This window comes from Nyctereutes procyonoides, unplaced genomic scaffold (genome assembly GCF_905146905.1).
Source record: "Nyctereutes procyonoides isolate TBG_1078 unplaced genomic scaffold, NYPRO_anot_genome, whole genome shotgun sequence".
Taxonomy (NCBI): domain Eukaryota; kingdom Metazoa; phylum Chordata; class Mammalia; order Carnivora; family Canidae; genus Nyctereutes; species Nyctereutes procyonoides.
In genome coordinates this window covers 32,538,948-32,555,176 of record NW_026575140.1, presented here as the reverse complement: position 1 = coordinate 32,555,176, position 16,229 = coordinate 32,538,948, and the positions used below count along the sequence as shown (strand labels likewise).

At 47.3% G+C, this 16,229-nt stretch overlaps 1 protein-coding gene across 1 annotated transcript in view; it reads right to left on the bottom strand.

The window, feature by feature from the left end:
• Positions 1-3,022, bottom strand: part of CFAP74 (cilia and flagella associated protein 74) — a 65,589-nt gene extending 62,567 nt beyond the window's left edge. The window contains exon 1 of the mRNA XM_055306856.1: positions 2,957-3,022. The gene's annotated coding sequence lies outside the window, so the exon portion shown is untranslated. The remainder of the gene's footprint in view (positions 1-2,956) is intronic.
• Between the last annotated feature and the right edge of the window lie 13,207 nt (positions 3,023-16,229).

The window sequence follows — 16,229 nt, the reverse complement described above, 5'->3', positions numbered from 1 at the left end:
CAGACTTACTACCTTATTATTGTGATGGTCATATTCTGAAATGAGTCTCACTGAGTTAAAATCAAGGTGTGGGCAGGGTTGCATTCCTTTCTGGAGGCTCTTGGGAATATTCCAGTTTCCCGAGGTCACTCACACTCCATGGCTCAAGGCCCTGTTCTACCATATTCAAAGTCAGCAGTGTGATGTAGGCCCTTTCTCCCGGGGCTCCCTCAATAGCTCTCCTGCCTCCCTGTTCACTTCTGAGGACCCTGTGGCTGTACTGGGCACACCTGGATGATTCAGGATAATGTCCCTATCTCTAAAACCCTGGTCAACGACCTTAATTCCCCTGCCACATCTCTAACATATCCCCAAATTCAAAGGATTAGGTCATGGACATCTCTGGAGGATGTTATTTGGCCTCCTATACTCTCTGCCTCAGCGATTCCACTCGTAGGTGTGCACCCTACAGACACTCTTACATATTGCATTAGTGTTGTGGGGTGGCCATTGCAAAGTGCAAAACACAGGGTGTCTCAGCAACAGAAATGTATACTCTCATACTTCTGGAGGCCAGGAATCTGAAATAAATGTCCTGGCAGGACGATGTTCCCTCTGATGTGCTAGGAGAGCATCTGTTGCACGCATCTCCCTTAGGTTCTAATAGATCCCTGGCTTGTGGCAGGCTAACTCCCAGCATTCACCTGACGTTCTCTCTGTGGGAAATCTACATTCAAATATCTCATTTTTATAAGGACACCCGTCATATTCGGGACTCCAGTATGACCTCATCTTAACTAATGACATCTCCCAGGACCCTATTTCCAAATGAGGTCACATTCTGAAATACTAGGGCTTAGGGCTTCCACCTATGATGTTGTCCCCCTGAAGGAACACAATTCAACTTATAACACACTCAACACCAGGAGACATAAGAGGACCTCCCAGAGCTGCAGTGCTGGTAACAGCAGGAAGTCCGAAGACTAATAGCCAAGCAACACCAATAGCAGGATTCCTCCCGTATAGTGCTCTAGGGAAACGAAGAATGGTCCACAGCTGTGTCATACTGTGGGCGCACCTCTTCAGCACAGCTGACAGGGAAGGTGCAAAAGCACATATACTGCCTTTCCTCTTTCCTCCACTTTCAGAGGAGGTACCCCAGATGGGGTGGGCCAAGCAGGATACACAGTGGCCCAGACTGGGATGCCAGTGTGGGGGAGTCGCAGCCCAGAGCAGGATGTCAGGGCCTGAGTAGGAGGAAGGCTACCCTGGAGGGCATTGAAGCCCAAACAGGGTGGGGGAGCTGTCCCCTGTGGGCCACTCAGCTCACGCATGGGAGGGATGACACGGCCAGAGTTTCAAAATGTCTCCCTGTGTAAATTACCAAGGTACAAAGTAACACCATTTTAATTGAGTGATAGGGGTAAATTTCATCGGTAATGTGACAAATGTGTCACTGTGAGCCACCGGACTGGGTAGAATAAGCAGAAAGTTGTGCATAAATTCTATGACTTTCCTGCCAAGGATGCATAATGCAAATCTAATCTTGAAACATGTGACAAGCCCACAGGAAGAACTTTCTACAAGCCCGCCCACAGCCAAGTCATGAAAGCCAGGGAAAAGTGGGGACTGCAGTGGACTGGGAACTAACAAACACGACAACAACAAAGTGCCGTCCCACACTGGGTCCTTTTGCTTTTGTGACTTTATGGGATCGATGGTCAAAACGCTTCCCTGGGGCTGAGGACCCGTGGTGCTGACACCTGTGACTGTCCTGACTTTGATTGTCACGCTGGGGTCACCTGGGAGAACGTCCTTGCACATAGGAGACACCCTCTACAGTGTGGTGTGGTCAGAAAGCATCATGGAAGCGACTTACGCTCAAATGCTTCAGGAAAAGATTTTTGGTGCTGAACTTGCAATTTTCTGTAAACGTGGGGTTGTTTCAAAAATTAAAAAAAAGAATATATACAATATTATTTCATTTATATGAAGTTTAAAAACCGGTGAAACTTAATTATGTTGCTTAGGAAAGCGTACATAGGTGGTACACCTATGGAAAATCAAGCAAATTAGAACCACAAAAGCCAGTCTCCATGTCTTGGGGGTGAGTGAGGTCTGCAGGCGGCAGCAGAGGGGTGGCTTGACTTTTGCGGTGCTCACACGGTTTTATTTCTTGACCTGAGCAGTTGTTACTGATGTTCACTTTAAAAGCAATCTGTGCGCTGTGTGCGTGGATGTGCGCGCGTCTACCTACAGAAGGTACCTGTGAAGGAACCCTTGGCGCCTTGGGGGACCAGCGCAGTCTGCTCGGACTCGGCGCAGCACCTGGCGCGGCACCTGGCGCAGGGCAGATGTTCAGCAAAGGCGCCTAGACAGCAGCTGGTGGGAAACAGCACCCGCCCCTCCGCTGCCCAAACCCGGTTATCCTTTCAAACACCTAGTGGGGGCGTCTGTGTGGCTCAGTTGGTGAAATGGCGGGCTTTTGATCTCCGCTACGGTCTCAATGTCAGGGTCCTGAGTTCAAGCCCCGCTGGGCGCGGAGCCTACTTAGAAAACTCCAGGGGGGTAAGGACTCGAGAAGGACACCGGGAGGACCGAGGAAGCACTCCGGGACCCCGGAGAGGATCGCAGGACCATTCCGGGAGCTCGGGGAGAACCTCGGGAGCACTCCAGGAGCTCGGGGGGGGGGGGGGCGGCGGCAGAGGGAGCACTCCGGGAGCTCCGGGAGGAGGCGCCCTTCCTCCCAGGGGCCCACCAGCCAGGCTCCCCCCAGCTCTGCTCAGTGCCGGGCACGGAAGATCCGCGACCGCACCCTACAGCCCCGCAAAGCCGGGCGCACGACCCCGGGGGGCGGCCGCGTCAGGGCAGAGCCCCAAGACCCCGGGGGCGAGACCCACCGCAGCAAGTGCCCGCCTGTCAGAACCTGGGCGGAGGGCGCCGACCCAGGCCGGGGGCTCCGGACCGACGCACCCACCTCTCCGCGGCCCGCCGAGGTTCGGGGCAGCTCCTCTGGGGGCTCCTCTGCAGCGCGGGCGGCTGCCGCGGCTGCGGCGGCGGCGTTGGCGGCGGGCGACTCCATGGCAACGGGCCGCCCCAGGGGGCGGGGGAGCTCCGCGCCGCACGCACCCCTGCCCGGGCGGTGGTTCGGTCCGCGCGGCCCGGCGCAGGCGCAGTGCGGCCGGGCCCGGGCCGGAGAGGTCCCGCGTGGAGCGGGTGCCTCGGTGGACCCGACCGCGCGCGTGGCGGCCGCTCAGGGTGTGGCCCAAACAGGCTCCAGTTCAGACGGGCGGTCGGCCGCAAGAAGGCGGTGTGCCCCCTGAAACCGGGCTTCCCCGCTGCTGCCTGTGGGGCAGAGCGCTGGCACACGCGGCCCGCCGCGCGGGAGCGCCACTGAGCGCCCCTTCCTCCCCACCCCGGCCTGCCGTCGCCGTCACTCGGCTGCCGGGGCCCAGTCCCTCATTAGGCGACCCCCCTGGCGGCGGAGGGTGTGACGAAGGCCCTCCCACCAGCCCCGGGGCGGCGGGGGCACACCCTGCCCTTGGGAGCGCCGCGCCTGCACCTGACTGGCAGGTGGCGCGCCCTGCGGGCCACGTGCTAGCTTCGCCCCGGGGCTCCTGGTGCCACAGCGGGGAGACCGTCCAGCAGAGCCACGAAGCCTCGCAAAAAGCGCAGCGAAGGTGGGAACCGTGCAGGTGAGCGGGTGGCGGAGCGCGCACCTCCGCCCTCATCGCCCGCGCCCAGCGTCCCGGCCCCCTCCCTGCTCGGGATGCTGGACTTGAGGGCACCATATCAGCCCGCGATAGCTTCTCCAACAGAAATTATACTTCTTTTCCCTCACCCCACGCACACAGCTAGGCTGCCGTCTTGACAGCTTTGCCTCTCTGGGCCTTTCCATAATCATCAGTGCCCTTTCCACGACAGAAGGGAAGATAGCGGAGGACTGGACACAGCCCAGTGTCCCGCAGGAGGAGCCGCACAGCGGAGCAGCTGTCACAGGTGCAAGGACGGTTCCTATGTTCTGCTGCGGGCTGATCTTCAAAGCGTATGGTTGAGACAAAAAAAAAAAAAAAAAGTTGTAGGACAGTGTGTGTAGAATTTTACTAAGAAGGGGCAGAGGCAGTTAAGAACATACATGCCTATTTTCCTACCTTAAAAAGTAACATAAAAGTAGTTACCATGGGATCCCTGGGTGGCGCAGCGGTTTAGCGCCTGCCTTTGGCCCAGGGCGCGATCCTGGAGACCTGGGATCGAATCCCACATCAGGCTCCCGGTGCATGGAGCCTGCTTCTCCCTCTGCCTGTGTCTCTGCCTCTCTCTCTCTCTCTCTGACTATCATAAATAAATAATAAAAAAAAAATTTAAAAAAAAAAGTAGTTACCAGCTTGGATCAGGAGGATGACTTGTAGGTAGAAACTAGATTTCTCTAAATGTGCTTGTCCCTTTGGCTATGGATTTGTGTAATTACAACGAAAAAATAAATCAATTCCTACAAATGGAAAACAAAACGAAACAAATAAACCTAATGCATGTCAAGTTGGTAGCTTAACATTACAGAAAAGAATTCAAGTGACTTTAAAACCTAACAATTTGATTGTACTTAACTAGTAAGGGCAAAAGGAGCAGCAAAGAAATCTCAGGTTGTTTGCAGTAGTCCTGGTCTTCCTAAATATTGCTATTGCTGTTCTGGAATTGCATAAGTGAGATATAGTAAATAATTAGTATGGTAATAATAGGAACCAACATTTTCAGCTCGAGAGAAGAGATAGAACTGTAAAATAAGTTAAAAACTTTAAAAAAATATTTTATTTATTTATTCATGAGAGACACCGAGAGGCAGAGACACAGGCAGAGGGAGAAGCAGGCACCATGCAGGGAGCCCGACATGGGACTTGATCCAAGGTCCCCAGGATCACACCTTGGGCCAAAGACGGCGCTAAACCTCTGAGCCACCTGGGCTAAGTTAAAGATCTTTAATCTTGGGTTTAAATGTAAAGAATTAGCATGAATTAATATAATTAAAAAATGTATTTCTGGGGCACCTGGGTGGCTCAGTCAGTAAAGGCTTGTACTCTTGATTTCAGCTCAGGTCATGATCTCAGGGTTGTGAGATTGAGCCCTGGTCCAGCTCCATGCTGAGCATGGAGCCTGCTTAGGATTGTGTATCTTCATCTCCCTCTGCCCCTCTGCCCCTGCTTGCTCTCTCTAAAATAAGTAAATAAATAAATAATAAAAAATTTATTTTTTACCTCTGTCTACTGAAAAGGTCTAGAACTGTCCGACATGGTAGACAGTGCTCTTTAAATTTAAAATTAATTAAAATTAAATACTTGAACAGATATTTGTACATTAATATTCACAGCAGCATTATTCATAATAGCCAAAAGGTGGAAACTACCCAAATGTCCATCAATGGAAGAATGAATAAACAAAATGTGATATATACATACAATACATACAATAGAATATTATCCAGCCTTAGAAAGGAATGTTGACACATACTGCAGTGTGTGTGAACTTTGAAAATGTTGTGCCAAGTGAAATAAGCCAGACACAAAAGAACAAATATTGTTTGATTTGACTTGTGTGAGGTACATAGTGTAATCAAATTAATTTTTTTTATTTTTATTTTTTAAATTTTTTTGTGTCTTCAAATTAATAGAGACAGTGGAATGGTGGTTGCTAGGAGCTTGGGTGGGTGTAAAATGAGGAGTTAGTGTTTAATGGGGCAGTTTCAGTTTGGGAAAATGGAATGATTTTGGAGATGGGTGGTGGTGATGGTTGCAAACAATTTGAATGTATGAATCGTTGCTGAACTAATGGTTGAAATGAGAGGCACCTGGGTGGTTTAGTCAGTTAAGCATCTGCCTTCAGCTCAGGTCATGATCCCAGGGTCCTGCAATTGAGTCCTACATTGGGCTCCCTGCTCTATGGGGAGTCTACTTCTCCCTCTGCCCCTCCTCCCAGCTTGTGCTCTCACCTTTTTTCTCTCTCTCAAATAAACAATTCAACCTTTTAAAAAATGATTAAAGTGATAAAATTTATGACATGTATATTTTACCACAATAAAAATATTACAATTAAATAAAAGTTAAAATTCCATTCTTTGGAGAATCTGGCTGGTTCTGGCAGTGGAGCAGGCAACTCTTGATCTTAGGGTTGTGAGTTCAAGCCCCACATTGGGCATGGAACCTACTTTAAATAAGTAAAAGTAATTAAAAAATAAATAAAATAAAATTCCATTCCTTGGTTGCAGTGGCCACATTTCAAGTGTTCAGTAGCCCTGTATGGCTAGTAGCTGCCATATTAGACAGCATAGATATAAAAAGTGTTTCTCTTGGGTTGCATTGGTCTAAAAACAATCACTAATTCAGTAGCAGTGAGCACTTTTAGCACCCAGCTTCTTTTCCTGCATGCCATTCCCACTCAAAGAAACCACAGCTTCTTAGAAAAATGATTTCAGATCTAAGGCAGAAAACACACAAGATGATCCTGGAGCTTCTTATCAACAGGAAGCAAGGAAATTATCAATGAGTCTAGCTCTGTGTCAGAGGGCTTGCTAGCCAATGTGGAGGCGCTCCCATTGGCCAAGGTAAGGACAATTTGAGTATCAAAAAGAAAAGTAAATACAGTGGATTGGAGCACAGCAAATATGTTAACATCCATGAGTTCATTTAAAAAATAAAATCCTCGGGATCCCTGGGTGGCGCAACGGTTTGGCGCCTGCCTTTGGCCCAGGGCACGATCCTGGAGACCTGGGATCGAGTCCCACATCGGGCTCCCGGTGCATGGAGCCTGCTTCTCCCTCTGCCTTGTGTCTCTGCCTCTCTCTCTCTCTCTCTCTCTCTCTCTGACTATCATAAAGAAATAAAAATTAAAAAAAAAATAAAATAAAATCCTCGTTGATCACCTGAAGGATGCTGAGATACTGAGTCACACTATTCTGTAGCAGCCATGGAAGAGCTTCATCCTGATCTCCTTTCAAGAAAGGATTTGCATGTAGCTGTGAGGAGTGCAGCTAGCTGCCAACCTTCAGGGCAGGGCCTTGAGCTGGGTTCACTTTCTTTCTGGGTAGTTCCTGGTCAATGATCCAGCATGGGAGGGGCTCTAGGTGGACCATATCCACCAACCTAGGACTCCTCTAGGACAGTCTTCACTCCAGAGTTCCTCCATCCCCTTCCCTTGGGTTGGCCAAAACTTTTTCAGATTTGCATTAGAGTTAGGTTATTCCTGCCCATTTCTGTTTCTTCCCACTTCCCATCACAGGCTTCAGATCAGTGCTGTAGTCTGTGGGCTTCCTCAGCCCAATTTCACTGCCCACCCTCATCCTCCCATCTTTTATAGGCATGAGTCCCCAGTAAATCTCTTGCACTCTGCCATCTTATAGCCTGTTTGCTGGAGAACACAAATTAACAGTTGGTAGCAGGAATGGTCTGAGGAAGTACATGGCAAGATGGGGATTTGTAACTAGATCACTCACTGCCCAGTTGGGTAGTATGTGGATGCCTTGTACAGGGTGGCAGCCCATTGATACAATTTTCACCAATAATAAATTGGGAGAACAGTTGTTGGTACAGTGACTGAGAAGGATGTGTGTTTGTCAGGGTGAAGGAGATATGTACAAGAACAGTAAATCTCAGGGTCATGAGATTGAGTCCTGTGTTGGGCTTTGTCTTGAGATTCTTTCTCCCTCTCCCTCTGCCCCTCCAGTTCATGCTCTCTTCTCTTTCTCTCTCTCTCTCTCTCAAATCAATCAATCAATCAATCAATCAATGTTAAACAAAAAGAATACTACAATGATCTGGCTGCTACCAACTTACACAAACATCCCTCAGAGGGATATCAGAAGTTGGAGACAGTTAACACATAATGAAACTAAGTGTGTTGGTACCAAAAGCAAAGGCAACAAAAGCAAAAATAAACAAGTGGGACAAAATCAAACTAAACAGCTTGTGCCCAGCAAAGGAAACCATCCACAAAATGAAAAGGCAACCTACTGAATGGGAGAAAATGTTTTCCAATCATGTATCTGGAAAGGGATTAATATCAAAAATATATAAAACTCATACAACTCAATGGTAAAGAATTTAAACAGTCCAATTAAGCAATAGGCAGAATATCTACATACACATTTCTTCTAGGAAGACAAAGACATCCAGTGGCCAATGGGTACATTAAAAGATGCTCAACATCATTCGTTATCAAGGAAATGGAAATCAAAACCACAATGAGATAGCACCTTACACCTGTTAGAATGGCTAATATCAAGAAGACAAGAAATAACAAGAGTTGACAAGGATACAGAGAAAAGAGAATCCTTTTGTGTATTTGGTGGACATGTACATTGATGTAGGCACTCTGGAAAACAGTATGGAGGTTCCTCAAAAAATTAAAAGTATAACGACCTTGAATCTCATTCAAGGTAGCTTTGCAATGCCAAGGTCAGGGTTCTGGCTGGGAAGACCTTGATACATGCCATGGGTGGATATGCCCCAATGTCTTGGCTCCCTGGACTTTTCTGAACCGTCAGAGACTGCAAAGGTTGGTCACCCCTAGCCCCTAAGGGAAACACTGAGACTCCTCTCTTATGGGAAGATACTGTAGAGGTTTCAAAAACAAGGCAACAAGGTCCCTCTCCCACCCCTCCTGCTTGCCAGACTGGCAACCAGGGATAAGTTTAGCATTGCCTCATTAAATACATGTTGGGCCTGATAAGAAAGAAAGGTGTGTGCAAATTAACAACAGAAAACCTCATGAAAATGAAGTTGGAGAGCTTTGGGGAGGGGAGACTCTCAGACCCTATCACTCCTTGTCAACTGCTGACCCAACAAGAAGAGAGGGACCTTGCAGGTGAGTGTTACTTCACTACCCCAGTAGGAGAAAGGAAGGTTTTCTTCTCTTTTGCTCAGCAACAGCTCAGCCTAAGAGAGACCATCACAACCCAGCAAATGAGGGACAGCCCCAGCTCAGCCAATGAGAGATAGCCTCAGCCCGGCCAATGAGAAGACACTACACCTCAAACTCCTAGCCTGCTCCAATGGACTTTTTGCTTATAACCACCTTTCCACTATAAAAGAGCCTTCCTTTGCTTTGTTCTCTGGAGTCAGTGCTGGTTTGGATGTGGGTTGCTTGTGTAGGTTGCAGTTCTTTTATTCCCAAATAAACCTCTTTTGCTGGTAAAATAGCTGGAAGTTTTATTTTTAAGGCTAACAGGGGCTATATGCCAAGGGAGCTGTAAGAATTAGGAGCATGTATGAAGCACGGAATGGATTTTGTGGGTGCATGATCAAGGGCCAAACATGAGGCCATAAGAGGGAGAGTTTGTCCACGTGGGGCATTCTCTCAGCATATGGATCTAATACCCTGGCAAGGACCCAGAGGATGTGCAATTTGCTGCCAAAGTGCCTGAAAATCTTCCAAGCTTGATGAAAATGATAAGCCCACAGATTCAAGAAGCTCAACAAACCTCAAGCAGAATAAATATAGAAAAATCACAGCAAGACACATAATAAAATTGACGAAAATGAGAAATAAAGAAAATCTCTTTAAAACACTCAGAGAAAAGACACATTTAATATAGAGCAACAAAGAAATGTCAGTAATCTTTTTGAGAGAAGTCATTCAACCCAATGGAATGAACAACTTAAAAACACTGAAAGAAAAAAAAAAGAAAAACAAAAACCATTGATGATGAAAACTTCTATAGTCAGAGGAAACAACTTTAGAAAATGAGGGCAATTTTATGGTATGCTAATTATATCTCAATAAAGTTGTCATTTAAAAAAATTCTAAATAAAGGCAAGCTTCTGTTTTGACTGAGATGGAGTAACAGCAGATTTACCTTCCTGAACAAAATGTAGTTATACAAAATGACACCAACGGCCAGGGAACTAGCAGCAGAGATCTCTGAGAGTTGGGAACAGATCAGATGAGCCCTAGGAGGATCTCAGCTTGTTCCCTGGAGAATGCTCCCAGGCCCTTTCTCAGGGGGAAGGAGGGCCCAAGGGTGCCATGAGCCATAAAAGAAAATTGACAAAATGGATTTCATCAAGATTGAAAACTTTGGCTCTTGAAAAGTTATTGTTAAGAGAAGTGAATAGATAAGCTCCAGGCTGGGAGCAAGCATTTGCAGAACATACTTCCAATGGAGGACTTCCACCTGCAATATACAAAGAACTCTTGCAACTTAATAAGGTCAACAATCTCATTTTAAAATATTGACAAAAGGGGCACCTGGAGGGCTCAGTAGGTTGAGTGTCTGACTCTTGGTTTTGGCTCAGGTCATGATCTTGAAGTCATGAGATCAAGCTGGGAGTCAGGCTCCACATTTGGCAGGGAGTCTGGTTGAGATTCTTCTCTTTTGCCCCTCCCCCTGCTCTCTCTGTCTCTCAAATAAATAATTTTTTTTAGAAAATATTGTCAAAAGATTTGAACAAACCCAAAAAGAGGTGCTCAGTGTCATAAGTCATTAAGAAAATGCATATTAAATCCACAATGAGATGTCTATGCATAGTTACAAAAATGACCAAAATTAAAGACTTTGTAAGCAAGTGTTGATAAGGATGCAGAGCAACTTAAAATCTCATCTGTTTCTCCTAGGAATACAAAATGGTACAGCCACACTGGAATACAGATTGGTAGTTTCCTATAAACATACATTCCTTTTAAAATCCCGTGATCCTACCACTAGGTTTTTATTCAAAGAAAATGAGAACATGTGTCCACATAAAGACTTGCACTTGAGCGTTCAAAGCAGCTTTACTCCTAATAGACAATAACTGGGTACAGCCCAAATATCCATCAGCAGGTGGGTTTGGGGAAGTGGGGTATATTCATACAATGGAGTGCTACCCAGCAATAAAAAACACCTTCCTTTCTGTGCCACAATGTGAATGAATCTCAAACATATTATACTAAGTGAAAGTAGTCTGACACAATGATTACTGTATCAGTCATTTATCACTGTGTAACAAATGGCCACGAGACATAGTGGATTAAAGCAACACTCTTATCTCACAGCTCTGTGGGTCAGGGTCGGGTCCTCACTCTGCTTCTCACAAAGCTGTAGCCAAGGTGTCAGCCAGCACCTTGAGGTCCATGGGGGTTGGGTTGAACTTTCCACCTCATTCTGGCTGTGGTGGGTGTCACCTCCTTGTCCATTGGACAAAGGGCCAGTCCCCAATTCCTTGCCCAGTGAACCTCTCGATACATCAGTTCTCAGCATGGCAGCTGGCTTTGTCAAAGTGAGGTCATAGAGTACCAGCAAGATCTAAGTCACCGTCTTCCACATGCTGACCCTGGATGTGATGTCTTGTCACAAGTCACTGGGTCCAGGGCAGCCCAGGTGGCTCAGCGGTTTAGCTCCGCCTTCAGCCCAGGGCATGATCCTGGAGACCCAGGATACAGTCTCATGTCAGGCTCCCTGCATGGAGCCTGCTTCTCCCTCTGTGTCTCTGCCTCTCTCTCTCTCTCTCTCTCTCTCTCTCTCTCTCTCTCTCTCTCTGTGTGTGTGTGTGTGTGTGTGTCTCATGAATAAATAAATAAAATCTTAAAAAAAAACACACAAGTCACTGGGTCCAGATACCATGCCAGGGAATGCCCAAGACCAAGTGGCAAGGGCCACCGGGAGCCATCCTTGAAGGCTGCCTACACCAACTTCATGCTGTGGGATTCCACTTATGTTATACTTTAGAAAAGCAAAACTGAAGTGATAGAAAGCAGATGCTCTTGGTTACTCAGGACCAGACCCGGGGGAGGAGATTGTAAGATGGAGCAAATGCATAATGATGGCTGTGGCTATACCATTTTACAAATACCTCAAAACCCATTAAATTGTATACTTAAAAGTGGTAAACTTTATTATATATGAATTATATGTCAACAAAGCTGATATAAAGTGAAATAAAACGAAATAAAACCTAGATCCAGGCCACAACCTAAAAGGCCATGCATGACCTGACCTGGACCCTGCCTGCCTTACTCTGCTTCCCCCCTCACTCCCTACATCACGGCCCACACTGGCCTGGCTTTGCCTCTTTTTGAACTTGCTGGTTCATATCAGCCTCAGGACCTTTGCACTTTCTTTCCTTTAAAAAACATTTTTTTTGGGGGGAATCCCTGGGTTGCTCAGTGGTTTAGCACCTGCCTTTGGCCCAGGGTGTGATCCTGGGGTCCTGGGATCGAGTCCCATGTCCGGCTCCTTGCATGGAGTCTGCTTCTCCCTCTGCCTATGTCTCTGCCTCTCTCTCTCTCTGTCTCTCATGAATAAATAAATAAAATCTTAAAAAAAAATAAAATAAAAATAAAAAACTTTTTTTTTTTTAACTTTTAAAGTCATCCCCAGGGGGATGTCTGGGTGGCTCAGTAGTTGAGCGTCTGCCTTTGGCTCAGGTCGTGATCCCGGGGTCCTGGGATCAAGTCCCATATCAGGCTCCCCATGGGGAGTCTGCTTCTCCCTCTGCCTATATCTCTGCCTCTCTCTGTGTGTCTCTCATGAACAAATAAATAAAAATCTTGAAAAAAAAAAAGTCATCTCTACACCCAATGTCTGCTCAAACTCACAGCCCTGAGATGAAGAGTTGATTGCTCTTCTCACTGAGCCAGCCACGTGCCCCAGGACCTCGGGACTTTCTGTTCTCTCTCTGAAACACTTGCCTGGCTCTTGATGTGGCTGGCTTTTTCTCCAGGAGGGAGAGGATGTAATTCGAGTTTCAGCTCAAATGTTACCTCGTAGTAAGGTATTTCCTGACTACCTTGTCTAGGTGCCCCCCCACCCAGCACAATTACTCTATTATATTTATCTTGCTTACATTCCTTCACAGCCTGTGTTTCATCTGAAATGTTGCTTCATTTACTCATTGATTGTCCATCTTCCCCCTTCTAGAAGGTGAGCTCAGAGGGGATAGGGGCCTTTCATATCTTATTCACACTCCGTGTGTAGACCAAAATACTTGGCATGCAGTAGGATGAATGATCCATTAATATTTGTTAAATGAATTTTGATCTGTGTGGGGGCTTTTCTTGAGAAAGTTTAATGAAGGTAGTCAAATGTCAAGTATGAAAAAGGTTACTGTTTTTATTTGGCCAACATCCTGCTCAAAGGATCAGCATTGAGGACCAGAGAGAGGCTCCCTGTGGCAGATGCAGCCCTCACTCTATCCAAAGTAGAATGTTTTCCTTACTTAACTGACAGCCTTTTTGTCAGGAATGTTAATTTGTGTTTACTGTGTCTTCTTTCACATGAAAGAATTCAAATCACTACTTAAAAAAAAAACAACATAAAACAGGAGAATAGAATTCTGTCTTTTCCACATTCAACATAACCAATTGTACTGGAATGTCTATTTGACTGGTGTAGAAACAACCCGAGTGGCCAAGTGTGACTGTTTGTCAGTTCTCAGGGCCTTGACTGCGACTGCGGAGAACAGCATGGCAGCTGGGCCCTACTTTTGCGAGCCCGGCCTCTGTTTAAATAGACAGACAACCTCAGGCCGCTGCAAGTAGTTTGCATTTGATCCTCTCTGCCAAGTTCCCTCTGCTTCTCAAATGAATGGATTTCATCTGAAAATCAAAGCATTAATAATTACAGCCTAAGCTCAAGAAAATTCTGTGTCACTGCCATTTCTCTACCCAGGAAAATAATAAAGCAACCTCACAAATATATCAGGCTAAGGATTTTAAATTTAGCTAGTGCCGCTTCTCCTCCCGGATCCCTATGACTCACCTCTACCTCCTGGGGCCCATCCTGCTGCTGGGATGGATGCGGTCCAGCTCTCTGCCCAAACCTCAGACTTGGTGCCATCCCTTCCCATTTGCTGGGAGCACCCGGCAAAGAGATTACCCAAAAGGTAAATAATACAAAAAAGGCTGCAGGCTGATGATTTCAAGAATCTAACAGACCAGGAGGCCACACTTTTATAGTTTTCCCAGATGTAGCTGAGGGCTGCTGTGCGCGGTCCCAGGGAAGTGTTGCTGGTGACCCCCAGGGACTGACTCATGAGGTAGAGTTTCCATACCTTCCAGGGCCAAATGCATGATTGTCCTTCTCAGTGCCATATGGGGAGAGCATAACGCCTCCCTGCACTAAATAGCAGAAAGAGACAGCCATCACTGCCCGGTGCCTGAAACCACAGGGCTCTGCATGGGTTCTGCCTGACGAAGAAGCCACCATATCAAGTAAGCCAAAGGGAGGCCATGGATGAGATGAGTAGATGTATGGGGATCCAAGGCCTTCGGTTTGAAATTTGAGTTTCTTTTTCATCCTTCCCATGGTCTGGTATCAGGCCTCCCATTCTGTGGTCTTAGTGGTACCAAGAAGGGGATTAGGGTTGTCCAGGCCTCTGGGCAGAGAGCACAGACCTCATCTGAAATGGAGAACCATCCACTGCAGAAAACCCCCTTCTTTGGGATCTTGAAAGTTTCATGAAAGTCCTGCTTGGAGGCTGGGTTTTCCCTCCCCACCTTGAAAAGTAACAGGCATGGAATTAACATGGGGAATAGCCTACAGTGTTTTCCAGAGTAGGGTGGTGCCCTACTCTAGGCCTCTGAGTGGGGAAGCATTTCTTGAATCCTCAAAGGGAGGTGATGAGGGAGCCGGTTCTGTTTCACAGGTGTGGATGCTCCCAGATTCTGGGGCTGGCCTCAGCCTGGCTGGTGGCCGGCCACCCGGAACCCAGGACCTGGTTTCCTGACCTTTGCCGAGTCCACCTGGAACTGGCTGTCTGTTCTGGGGCATCTGGGGCTGGTCTGAATGGGGCCAAGATGAAAAGGGGGACACCACCTGGTTAGGTCCAGAAGTGGCCACAGACTAATTCTTGAAAAACTCGAAGAAGGAATAATGAAAAACCCCATTCTCCAGATCCAGACCAACCAAATAGGCATATTTTGGACTTGAAATGGAGCTTGCAGATTCTGGGGAGGAAAGCAAGCACTTTGACAGAAGGTTATGGAACATTCTGGTTCTCCCAGACAGAGCTATTCTGCAGAAACCTGCACAAGGCGCGAGGGTCCTAGGTTGGATATGTGTGCCTGTGACTTCTTTCCCTCTGTCTCTTCCTGTTTTTTTTTAATTTTTTTTTTTTTTTTTACTTATTTATGATAGTCACACACAGAGAGAGAGAGAGGCAGAGACACAGGCAGAGGAAGAAGCAGGCTCCATGCACCGGGAGCCCGACGTGGGATTCGATCCCGGGTCTCCAGGATCGCGCCCTGGGCCAAAGGCAGGCGCCAAACCACTGCGCCACCCAGGGATCCCCCTCTTCCTGGTTTTTGCAACATGCTTGCCTCCAGGGCTTCAGGAAGAAGAGGCGAGTGGATGCCACCAAATAATGGAAGCTGTGGCTAAAATACCTGCACAGTATCCCTCTGCAGGGAAAGCTCAAGGTTAATTTTATGCCTCGGGTAATAGAGGCAAGTGAGAAAAACAGCAGGACCAGAGTCTTCTCTGGTTCACCCTGAACTGATTGAGGCAAGTGATTCGAGGTCAAACTCTTTTCCATAGGCTGCCAGCACCTGGATCTTCTCAAAGATTCACAGGAGAGCAAGAGTGTGCAGAGCCTGGCTGCTTGGAACAGCACAGAGATCGCTGCTGTGGAATGAGTCAGAAGCTCCAGAGCAGCAAAGGGCCTGCTGACCATGCTCGTTTTGCTGGCTTTTGGAGACTCTGAGCCTGTGTATTTTCCTACATTTATTGAGCATCTATTATATGCTAGAGGCTTTGACGTGAGGCACACTGGAGGAACAGGCAGACAAGACCCCTATTCCAGTGGGAATAATAACAATACTGGTGGACACTTGCAGCTCTTACTCTGTGTCAGGCCTTGCTCTGGGCACTTTCTGAAGGATTAACTCCTTCCTCTCCCAGCAAACATGTACAGAAGGACTACACACAGGCAAGAGGTCCCAAGGCCCTGAGACTTGTCCAGAGCACAGGAGCACATACACGCAGGTGGGTACATGCTGAGATCAGTGCTTCCATACCCAAAGGGGGTTGGGAGGATCCTCCAAAGGATGCACTTGCACTGAGAAAGTTGGGAACCAGCCTCAACCTTGGATCTTGGGCATTCAAGATTGGGCTGGAAATTCCTAGCAGCAAAGTGCTTTCTACCAGCACCTGCTCTGGCCAATGCCTACGGTCTTACAAGGAGGCTTAACCCACTCCAGGACACGTTTACCCATTTTTAGGTGTTTTCATGAGAATTCGCTTTCTATTGTCAGCTGATACCAAGTCCAGAAGTGGACTTGAATAAACG